Here is a 10,061-nt window from a genome sequence, read left to right on the forward strand (position 1 = left end):
ACAGCGTTTAAAAATTAAATAAAAATATTTTCTTCTACAATGCATTTTTGATCCAAAGACACCTTGTGTCCCTAATTTTTAGGACACTCATGAGGTTTTTGTGTATTGTTTTGGAATTTTTAAAATTGTTTTTCTTACTTACTTACTTACTTACCCAGTTATGGTTTTCCTCCACTTGCAATATCTGCTTTTCTACACCCTCCCAGTTTTGGTTTTTCCAGACCCTCGCAGTTTTGGTTTTGCACTGCTTTGCAGTATCTGATTTTCCACAATAAAAATCATGTTTTTTGTAATATTTGTTTGTGTATTTATTAATAATATTTACAATCGAAGCATTGGACTACAAATTTTTAATGCCTGAAGCATTCCCGGGTTTTGCTTGACCGAATGCAGTTCTTAGATATCCATTTCTTGTCTGTCTTCTGAAAATATCAAAAATAATTAAGATATGAATGTAAGACCAGGAATAATAATAAGAGTAATTACCATTATTAGGTCTCCGCACAAAATTAAAGGATCTCTCCAGAAATTATGCCTGGTTTGCCATGGCCGATCATTTACCCTCTGTTCAATTGTTTTATGTCGGGTATCTATATCAAAAACTATGAGAAGAAAAAACAAAATATGACAAACGCAGGCGCAACACTTCTGGTCCCAAGAAGTCTCAGTCGGCCTGGCTGAAATAAATGTAATATTTTGATTAAGTTAAATAACTAAGTTAGTACTAAAGTACTATTTATGCAACCATTTAATGAACACCTCACACCATTTACCACTGGTAAAGATTAAAAACATTTCAAGTGTCACTGAAATGCAGAATTTGTGTTGAAGATAGCATCCGGAGGCGTATATTTATTAATGGCGAAAATATCTGTGATACTAACCTTTGTAACGCTGAAATAAAGATTATAAAAAGACAAAATTTATTTTATCACTCACCATTTTATTGTTTTTTAGATTAAAATTAACTATTTTCACTTTTTTTTCTCTTTTTCCAACTAATTTAAAAATGATGTGACCCTGCATTATATTCTTGATAATACCATACAAAATGCAGATAAGTTTGGTGTAAATTTCGTTGTAAAGTTGGGTCACACTTTGGCGCCGAATAAACATTTCGTTTAAACAATATTTTTCAGGGACCGTAATCATTAAATGTTACGTATATTATAGGTATATTAGGCATTTTTCGTGTTATCAATACCACCAACACGAATTTTTATATTTTAACAACACTTAAAAATGGATTAGGCCACGATCTGACGATCAAATTATTTTATTTCACAGAAAATGTTTAAAAATGTAAAAAACAACAATAGTTTTCTTTGTAATTTAATGTAATTCCTTGATAAATGTGATCAAATATTTTAATCGTCTTACCGTGGCTTTTCTCTATAATTTGGTTGAATCCCACATTCATTCTTATTATTATTTGTAAAAATTTTTAGTAAAATAAATCAATATTATTATTATAGACATTATGATAATAGTTATATAGTTTAATGTTTTTGATTAACAATTATTAATATTTTTTCTACGAATTTTAAAATTACTAAAAATTAAAACTAAATGTGAGAACAAGTCTTTTGGTTTTGGTGTAAATCATAGGATTTTTGAATATTATAAGTTGGTGATTTTTTTGTTAAAAAATATTATAATCGTAGTGCCACAGAAATCACACAGCGCATAAGTGGCCTGATATTGATGCTACTCAGAAACCCACCCTCAATTAACGCTCAGAAATTATCTATCCCTACACCGCCGCCTGCAAAAAGGAACAGGATTTCAAGAACACAAAAACCAACTTCTCACATTCCCGCTGGGATGTCACATTTTGTCGGCCTGTGTTATGTATGTTCTGGTTGGATAGAGTACGATAGAATAATATAAGTTTTTTTCCACCAAAAAACAAAAATATGAAACATGAAACATACACTTACTATTTTAAACTTTAAAAAAAAAAGAAAAAAAAAGTTATTGGTCCAAAAGAATGTTTTTGTTTTTGAAAGTGGATTAAAAATGGTCACTGATCACGCGATGCAATTTGTTGGGTCACTTTATTAATAGAATACTGTATAATCCTAATGTCTACACATGTACAGCTGTAAGCCCTCTAATAACTCTCCGCTCTGATCGGCTTAACGAGTGTTCAGTAATAAAGGCAGTAGCATATCATCCTTGAAAGAGAACAGTCGTTTTGGTCTTGAGTTTTCGGTTGTTCGATCAGTTCATACTTAAAATTTCCTGCACCCCCATACTCTGATTTAAATGAGTTATAATTATAGAAAACGCTCTATAATTCTCCGTTCATTTTGGCGCCCAAAATTTTAAAAGTTTTAAACAATTGAACAATTCCTAATTTATCGTCGAGAAAATTCATTACATGGCGCTACTGAATTACAGTTAGCCCATTCCTTTGCTGCTCGCCTTTCGTCGCCGCTGTTGCCAATCTTCAGCTCGCTCTCGCTTTCGTTGCCGGCAAAAACTTCAGTTTTGCTGCTCGCCTTTCGTCGCCGCTGTTGCCAGACTTCAGCTTGCTCCCGCTATCATTGCTGCCGAAACTTCAGTTTTGCTCTTCGCCTTTCGTCGCCGCTATTGCCAGACTTCAGCTCGCTCTCGCTCTCGTTGCTGCTGAAACTTCAGTCGGCTTCTACATTGATCGCATTCGCACACATTTTCGCACTCATGTCGCACCAGGATCGCTGCTCAACGCACTTCGCAAATTAATCGCCGTTTAGCATTGCTTTACATAATCTCTACGATGTCAACTATTGAGCAATGCAAACGTTAACGGACCAACATTAAAATGAATATAAATCGCATTAACACCCTCGTAACAACAAGCGCTGGCGAAGACACTGGACTTTCCAGCGCCGAACTGCGAATCCGGCTGGGAATTCTAGAGTCTTACTTCACGCAAGCAATGGCAGTCCAATCTGAGATTGAGACGTTGGATCCCAGCGACAGCGGTCGCCGACAATTGGAGGACAGTTATGTCGAGACCAAAGTCGCTATCAAAGATCAGCTATGTGAGGAACTTAACAGCACGCTACCACCACATTCATCGTTTTTGCCGGCCCAATCCAGTTCGATTGCTCTGTCTTCGTCGAAGTTGCCCCGTCTTACCTTGCCAACGTTCGACGGAAAATTTGCAGAATACAAAAATTTCATCAACTCGCTTAAACAAATTATCGCTCGTGAGGCAACCATGTCTAATCTAGAAAAGTTCAACCATTTGCTGCACAGCTTAAAGGGACCAGCCTTAGACGCAATCAAGGCGTTTCCTATTACCGATGAAAACTATCCCAAGGCTTTGCAGCGGCTTAATGAAAGATTTGATAATTCAACACTTATCTTTCTAGAAACCATAGATGCGCTATTCAAACTCCAGCCAGTCGAAAAATCAAACGCAATACAGCTACAAGGCTTGGTGGACAAGGCGTCGCCCATGTATGCAGCACTGGAATCCCTTCGTACTGGCTCAAATATTGCCAAGGCCATGTTGATCTACATTGTGATTGACAAATGCGATCAGCACACCCGCAATAAATGGAACGAGTCGTTGGATTTCAAAAATCTGCCAAATTAGAAGCAGTGTTCGAAGCTGCTGGAACGCCATTGTCAATATCAATCAAGCAACCCCACATCACAAGGTCCAGTCCATCCAAGCAAGTCATCTCGAAATATGTCGTATGGACATAAATCATCGTTCGCAATCACTCAATCTGCATGTGCGTTATGTTCGTCAGGTGGCCACAAATTCTTTGGATGCCCAACATTTAAATCGATGACAACCCCTGATCGGTTTAAAACAGTTAAAAAACTTAACTTATGCCTCAATTGTCTCGGCAGTGGTCATCAAATCGCTCGATGCTCATCAAGAAGTCGTTGCCGCAGTCGCAATCAAGCTCATCACACAATGTTGCATCATGACAAGGACATTCCGGCCATAGAAGCGCGTTGTGACAGCCGCGCAAATTATTCAGTACAGCCAAGTGATCCGATAACGTTCTCTCATCTGCACACTCGACCAGGACAAGTTATCCTAGCCACGGCCGTGGTTCTGGTCAAAGACGCATCAGGAACATACGGGCCGGGCAGAGCATTGCTTGATGCATGTTCTCAGGTGAATCTCATCAACGTTCGCCCAAAAACTTCGTCTTCGGCATAAAAAATTCAACATGGGAATCCGCAGCGTTGGAGACTCGTTAACGCATATAAAGCACTTGGCCACTACAACCATCCAATCGCGTAGTACAGACTGTCACTTCTCACTTGAGTTCTGTGTCATCAGCCACATCTCGTATCAGCCAGACTCTGAGATTGGCATCTCTTCTTGGAAGTTGCCCACCAACACACCTTTGGCAGATAATAGATTCCATGAATCTCGACGCATCGATCTCTTGGCGCTGAAGTCTTCTTCCATTCGCTGGCCGTTGGGCAAATAAAGCTCGCACCTCACTTGCCAATACTCCAAAAAACATTGTTCGACTGGGTCATCGCCGGTCGATGTCAGCAACAGCAAAAGCAAGTTTCGGACTGTTTTATGTCAAGCACAGTCTCCATTGAAAACCACTTGCAGAAGCTTTGGGAGTTAGAATCCGTCGCTGCCTCACCTGAGAGTCTATATCCACATCACCAAATCTGTGAGGCGCTCTATACAAGCACTACAGTTCAGGACTCCCACGGTCGCATTGTAGTCAACCTTCCCTTTAAGGAGGATCCCTCTCGTCTTGAAAATTCCGCTGAAGTGGCTCGTCGACGATTTTACGCAATGGAACGCCGCATGCTGAAATTCCCTGTGTTGAGACCAATATGTCTCATTCATGCAGGAATATCAGGCGCTAGGTCACATGTCATTGGTGACCAGTCCAGCCCTTCATAAGTCGCATTACTATATACCCCACCACTGCGTTTTGAAGCCATCCAGCACATCTACAAAATTGCGAGTGGTTTTCGACGCCTCGTGCACAACAACGTCGCAACTGTCTCTTAATGACCTACTGTTTGTGGGTCCCACTGTGCAAACGGATCTTTATCTGCAGCCTCTCAAATTCAGACTGTTTCAATATGCCTTGACAGCTGACGTGACAAAAATGTACAGGCAAGTCCTCGTCGATCAAAGCTTTCAAAAATATCAATATATATTTTGGCGAGACTCCCCAGATGCACAGCTGCAGACGTTCCAGCTGAATACCGTAACTTACGGAACCGCCGCTGCACCGTACCTAGCAGTGCGCAGTTTTCACTATTTGGCTGACAAGTGCAAGGAGAAATCCTCGACCGGCGCATCGGTTATCAAATCATCGTTTTACGTGGACGATCTGCTTTACGGAGCAGACGACATAGACACCTTGCGACTCATCAAACAAGAAGTCATCGAAGTTCTTCAAAGGGGGAACTTTCCGTTGACCAAGTGGCACTCAAACCACCCTGAGTTCACTGATTACCAGCCCACGAAGAGACTCCACATCTGTGAGGACAACGTCACAAGCGCACTCGGTGTCATCTGGAATCAATTGAATGATGCGTTTCTCTTCACCTTTGCTTCAAAACAACCAACCTTGCCAGCTACAAAGAGATCTATCTTATCCATCGCATCATCACTCTTTGACCCCCTTGGTCTTTTGTCACCGATAATTATCGTGGCGAAAATAATTCTTCAGGAACTGTTGATGCTCAATCTTAATTGGGACGAATCGGTTCCTTAATCCCTGCACGATGCATGGACCGACTACTTGGAATCCTTGAACATGTTGCCAACTCTTCAAGTACCTCGGTATTGCCTGCAAAATGCCAATAGCAACATTCAACTGCATGGATTTTGCGATGCGTCCATCAGGGCGTATGGATGTTGTGTGTACGTGCGAACTGAGGGACCAAGAAACATCACCGTTCGGTTGTGGACATCAAAGTCTAGAATAGCCCCTGTCAAGAAACAATCGCTTCCGAAACTGGAACTGTGTGCCGCACACTTACACGCTAAACTATTCAACAAAGTCAAAGGATTGTTCGGAGAAAGACTCATACCGTCCTACCTCTGGTCAGACTCACAAATACTCCAAAATACTCCATTGGCTCCAACAGCACTCCGTTACGCTCTCAAGCTTCGTTGGAAATCGCGTGTCTGAAATTCAGACACCCAAATTCAATTCACCCAAAGCAACCCAGCCAATATTGTCTCGCGCGGTTGCACTGTCACCGAACTGGACGCATCAATATGGTTAAACGGTCCTCCGTTTGAAGACATTTCAAAGTGGCCTGTGGCAAAAAATGCCGCCATCGATTTGGACATCGTTAACGGCGAGAAACGGAAACACATGTTTTCAACCACAACTACAACTAACTATCTGCTGGCGTCACTCGAAAGGCACAGCTCATACACTGTTTGTCTACGCATTGTGGCATGGATGTTTCGATTCATACACATCGTTCGGAAATCATCGAAGTTCAAAGGTGCAACCCTCAGGAAGATCGACTCGACTATTCCGATCTTCCTGAGAGTGAGAAGCACCCACTACTACTTCCCAGTAAATCATCAATGGTAATCAAATATGTCCGCCACCTTCACACTCGAAACTTCCATGTTGGACCAAAGGCGCTGATGGCGCTTTTTCGTCTGAAGTTCTGGATCATCAACGCAAGGAATTTAGCGCGCAGTATTGTTCGAGCCTGTACCCACTGCGTTCGATATCGGCCCGTACTACTGCAGCAAGTAATGGGTCAATTAGCTAAAGCAAGATTGGCAATCAGTAAGCCCTTCAAAAAATGTGGTGTCGATTTCTGCGGACCTATACACACTTATCTTCGAATACGCGGAAGGCCTCCATCAAAGTAGCAATTAAAGCAGACCTTTTGGCGTCGCTGGTCTGCAGACTATTTCAAGTCACTTCGATCAAGAACCAAATGGACTTCCCCATCGCCAAACGTGTCTGACGGTACCATGGTGCTTATTCACGAAGATAATGTACCCCCTCAGAATTGGAGAATGGGAAGGATCGAATCCTAAGTATATGGGCGCGACAACAGAGTCCGTGTCGTTCAGCTGCGCACCGCCAAGGGAACCTGTAGCCGCCCTGCTCACAAGCTCGCTGTACTTCCTGTATCTTAAAAGTGTATATTAGGAAAAGTAAAGGTGCTAGAAATTAATAAGTTACGTCAAATTAAAGCTTAATATGTGTACTAAATGCTAAAATTAAAATGACATTTTTACGAATTTTTTTAAGGCTTTTTTTTAAGCTCTGAAGTTGCGAAAAATATTTGTACGTATACTTTTTCTGGCAAGTGTATATGGGCACTTCCAAAATGTCGCTCGGGACATTTGCACACCTTTAAAGTTGAAAAAAAATTGTAAAACAATGGATTTTAATTTTAATTATGGGCTTTTCTTTTCACTCTTCCCAAGCTCTATTTTTTGTAAAAATCTTGATTTTGTACCACTTTTAGTTTTTAAGATATCGGTAAAAAACTGTCGTATTCGCTCGGGACAAAAATAGAAGTGGATTTCGGGGAAGTTCATACAACACCAGAAATTAGCAAATTCTGTTGGAATATTTGAATGCGATTTTTTTTAGAATGTTGTTCAAACATGTCGCTGTGAAATGCTTTTGGTTTTACTCAAACTGCGTTTTTTTTTATGCAGTTTCAACCACATTCGCTCGGGACATGTCGCTCGGGACATTTTTTCCGACTGTTTTGTAAAGCGGATTTCTTTACCTCTATCTCTCAATTGCTGGATGTTTTGCTTTTAACTTAATAGTTTGGCATGTGAATGAAGCATTCAGTACAGAAAAATGTCACATATTAGCATTCCTAAAGGATAAATTTACAACAGAAGACAGGTCCAAAAAATAACAAAAAAATAGCCAAAAACAGATTTTGGCGTATATTGGTGGGGTTTGTCATAAAAATAATCAAACTATACTCCAAATTTGTAGTTAAGCTCAGTATTCAACTAATTAGAAACTAATATCGGGGCCAAATCATGTGGAAATATGTTTTATTCAAGTTTCAAGGTTTTTGGCTTGGTGGACTTTTTTTTGGAAGTGCCCATATGTGTATTGTCACATATTGAAATATAATATTAAGCGGAATATCGCCGCCTTAAACTGAAGCCGGCCAGATAGACTTCTCTGCTTCTCTCTTCGTCCAGTACCATTCCCCTTTCGATACCGCCTGGTGACGGCAACACCGGCTTGCAGAACAATCCCTCGAATACGGCCGCGTCCCGTTCGGCATTTCCCTTTATCTGACGGTCCTGCTCCTGACGCTTCATTAAGATATATCTTCCTACTGACTCACTTGTCGCTCTACCTTTATCCGCCCATGACTTTGTGGATGGCCTTTTAGAATTATCGTTACAGCAAGTTAGCTTTATACGAAATTCATTACATAGACAACTAGATCTTGTGTTTTCTTCAGAGCTGTCTGAAGTCACGGTATCTAGAATTGACGCTCTTGTGGTACCAGAAGACCGATACCATCCAACTATGGAATTGACAATTAGCCTCCCCTACCTTGATACCCTCTCTCCTTTAGTCTCTCCAACTAAAATGAGAAGCTTTCTTAAATGTGACTTTAGTAAACTTAACTTAATGATTTCTCAATATAATTGGACAGAATTTTATAACTGTATGGACATCGAAAGTGCCACTGAACTGTTCTATAGCGTTCTAAAAACTTTTTTAATGAATGCGTTCCTGATAGGCTTCCTCCAAAGCCAAACAGGCCCCCTTGGTTTACAAATGCGCTTCAACGACTTAAAAATCTTAAATCAAACACTTATAAAAAGTATAAAAAATCGGGTAGGCCATCCGATTTTTCGAAATATGTGGTGGCTCGATCTGATTTTAACGTTCTTAACAGTCATTGCTATTCTATGTATTTAGATCGCTGTAAATTTGAATTTTCAAATGACCCGAAGCAGTTTTAAAACTTTGTCAACGCAAAGCGTAAGTCATCAGCTTTGCTTTCATCGCTTCGATTTAACTCAATAGAGGCATCGACTGACTCTGAAATTGCTGATTTATTCTCTGCCTTTTTTCAAACTACTTATAGCTCTTCTTCATGGTCAGAATCAAATTACCGTAATCCCTTAAATAGGGCAAATTGTATTTTTTCCCCTATAATTACCGAAAGTTCTCTCTTAAGAGATTTAAAATCAACAACGCCAACTTATTCTCCCGGTCCTGATGGACTTCCTGGGTGTGTGCTTAAGTTTTGTGCATCAACCATCTGCAAATCTATTCTTAAACTTTTTCAATTGTCTATTTCAGCATCAGTTTTTCCAACTATCTGGAAGGATTCTTTTATTATTCCACTTCACAAAAAGGGTGCGAAGGCGAATGCCCAGAATTATAGAGGTATTTCTAAATTGTCGGCAATTCCAAAAGCCTTTGAACGTATTATCACTTCTCATTTGCAACATTTATGTTCCTCGCTAATATCACCGTGTCAGCACGGTTTTGTATACAGATATACAGATTTCAGTAAAGCCTTTGACTCTGTTAACCACTCTCTTCTTTTATTCATGGGTTTCCATGTAATCTATTAACTTGGATTTCAAGCTATTTGAATGGCAGGACTCAGAGGGTTATATTTAAGAACGCTGTTTCAAAAACGATCCATGTGACATCTGGAGTACCTCAGGGTAGTCATTTGGGCCCTTTGCTGTTTACTTTGCTTATTAACGATCTTCCCTCTATTGTAACACATTCTCGTGTACTAATGTATGCTGATGATGTTAAGCTTTGTTTGACATATAATAATATAGAGTCTGGTTTTGGCTTACAATCAGACATTGATCATTTTCAAGTATGGTGTGAGTATAACCTCTAGGGTTACCCCTACCTTTATAAGTTATTCGCTTCAGAATTTGCCACTTGACCGTATATATTCAGTAAATGATTTAGGCGTTCTTCTGGACCCGAAGCTTAAATTTGACTGCCACATAATGTCGACAGTCAATAAAGCTATGAGTGTTCTTGGGTTTATAAAGCGTTGGTCAAAAGAATTTGATGACCCTTATATAACCAAATTATTATTTACCTCCCTTGTCCGTC

At 40.1% G+C, this 10,061-nt stretch overlaps 1 long non-coding RNA gene across 1 annotated transcript; it reads right to left on the reverse strand.

Moving 5' to 3' along the window:
- Positions 1-289: 289 nt before the first annotated feature.
- LOC138913271 (uncharacterized) lies at positions 290-917 on the reverse strand. The gene is made up of 3 exons (XR_011418931.1): positions 746-917; positions 487-673; positions 290-422 (listed from the first exon to the last, which is right to left on the reverse strand). It is a non-coding gene; the product is annotated as an uncharacterized lncRNA (long non-coding RNA).
- Positions 918-10,061: the final 9,144 nt, after the last annotated feature.

This window comes from Drosophila takahashii, chromosome 3R (assembly GCF_030179915.1).
Source record: "Drosophila takahashii strain IR98-3 E-12201 chromosome 3R, DtakHiC1v2, whole genome shotgun sequence".
NCBI classification, from domain to species: Eukaryota; Metazoa; Arthropoda; class Insecta; order Diptera; family Drosophilidae; genus Drosophila; species Drosophila takahashii.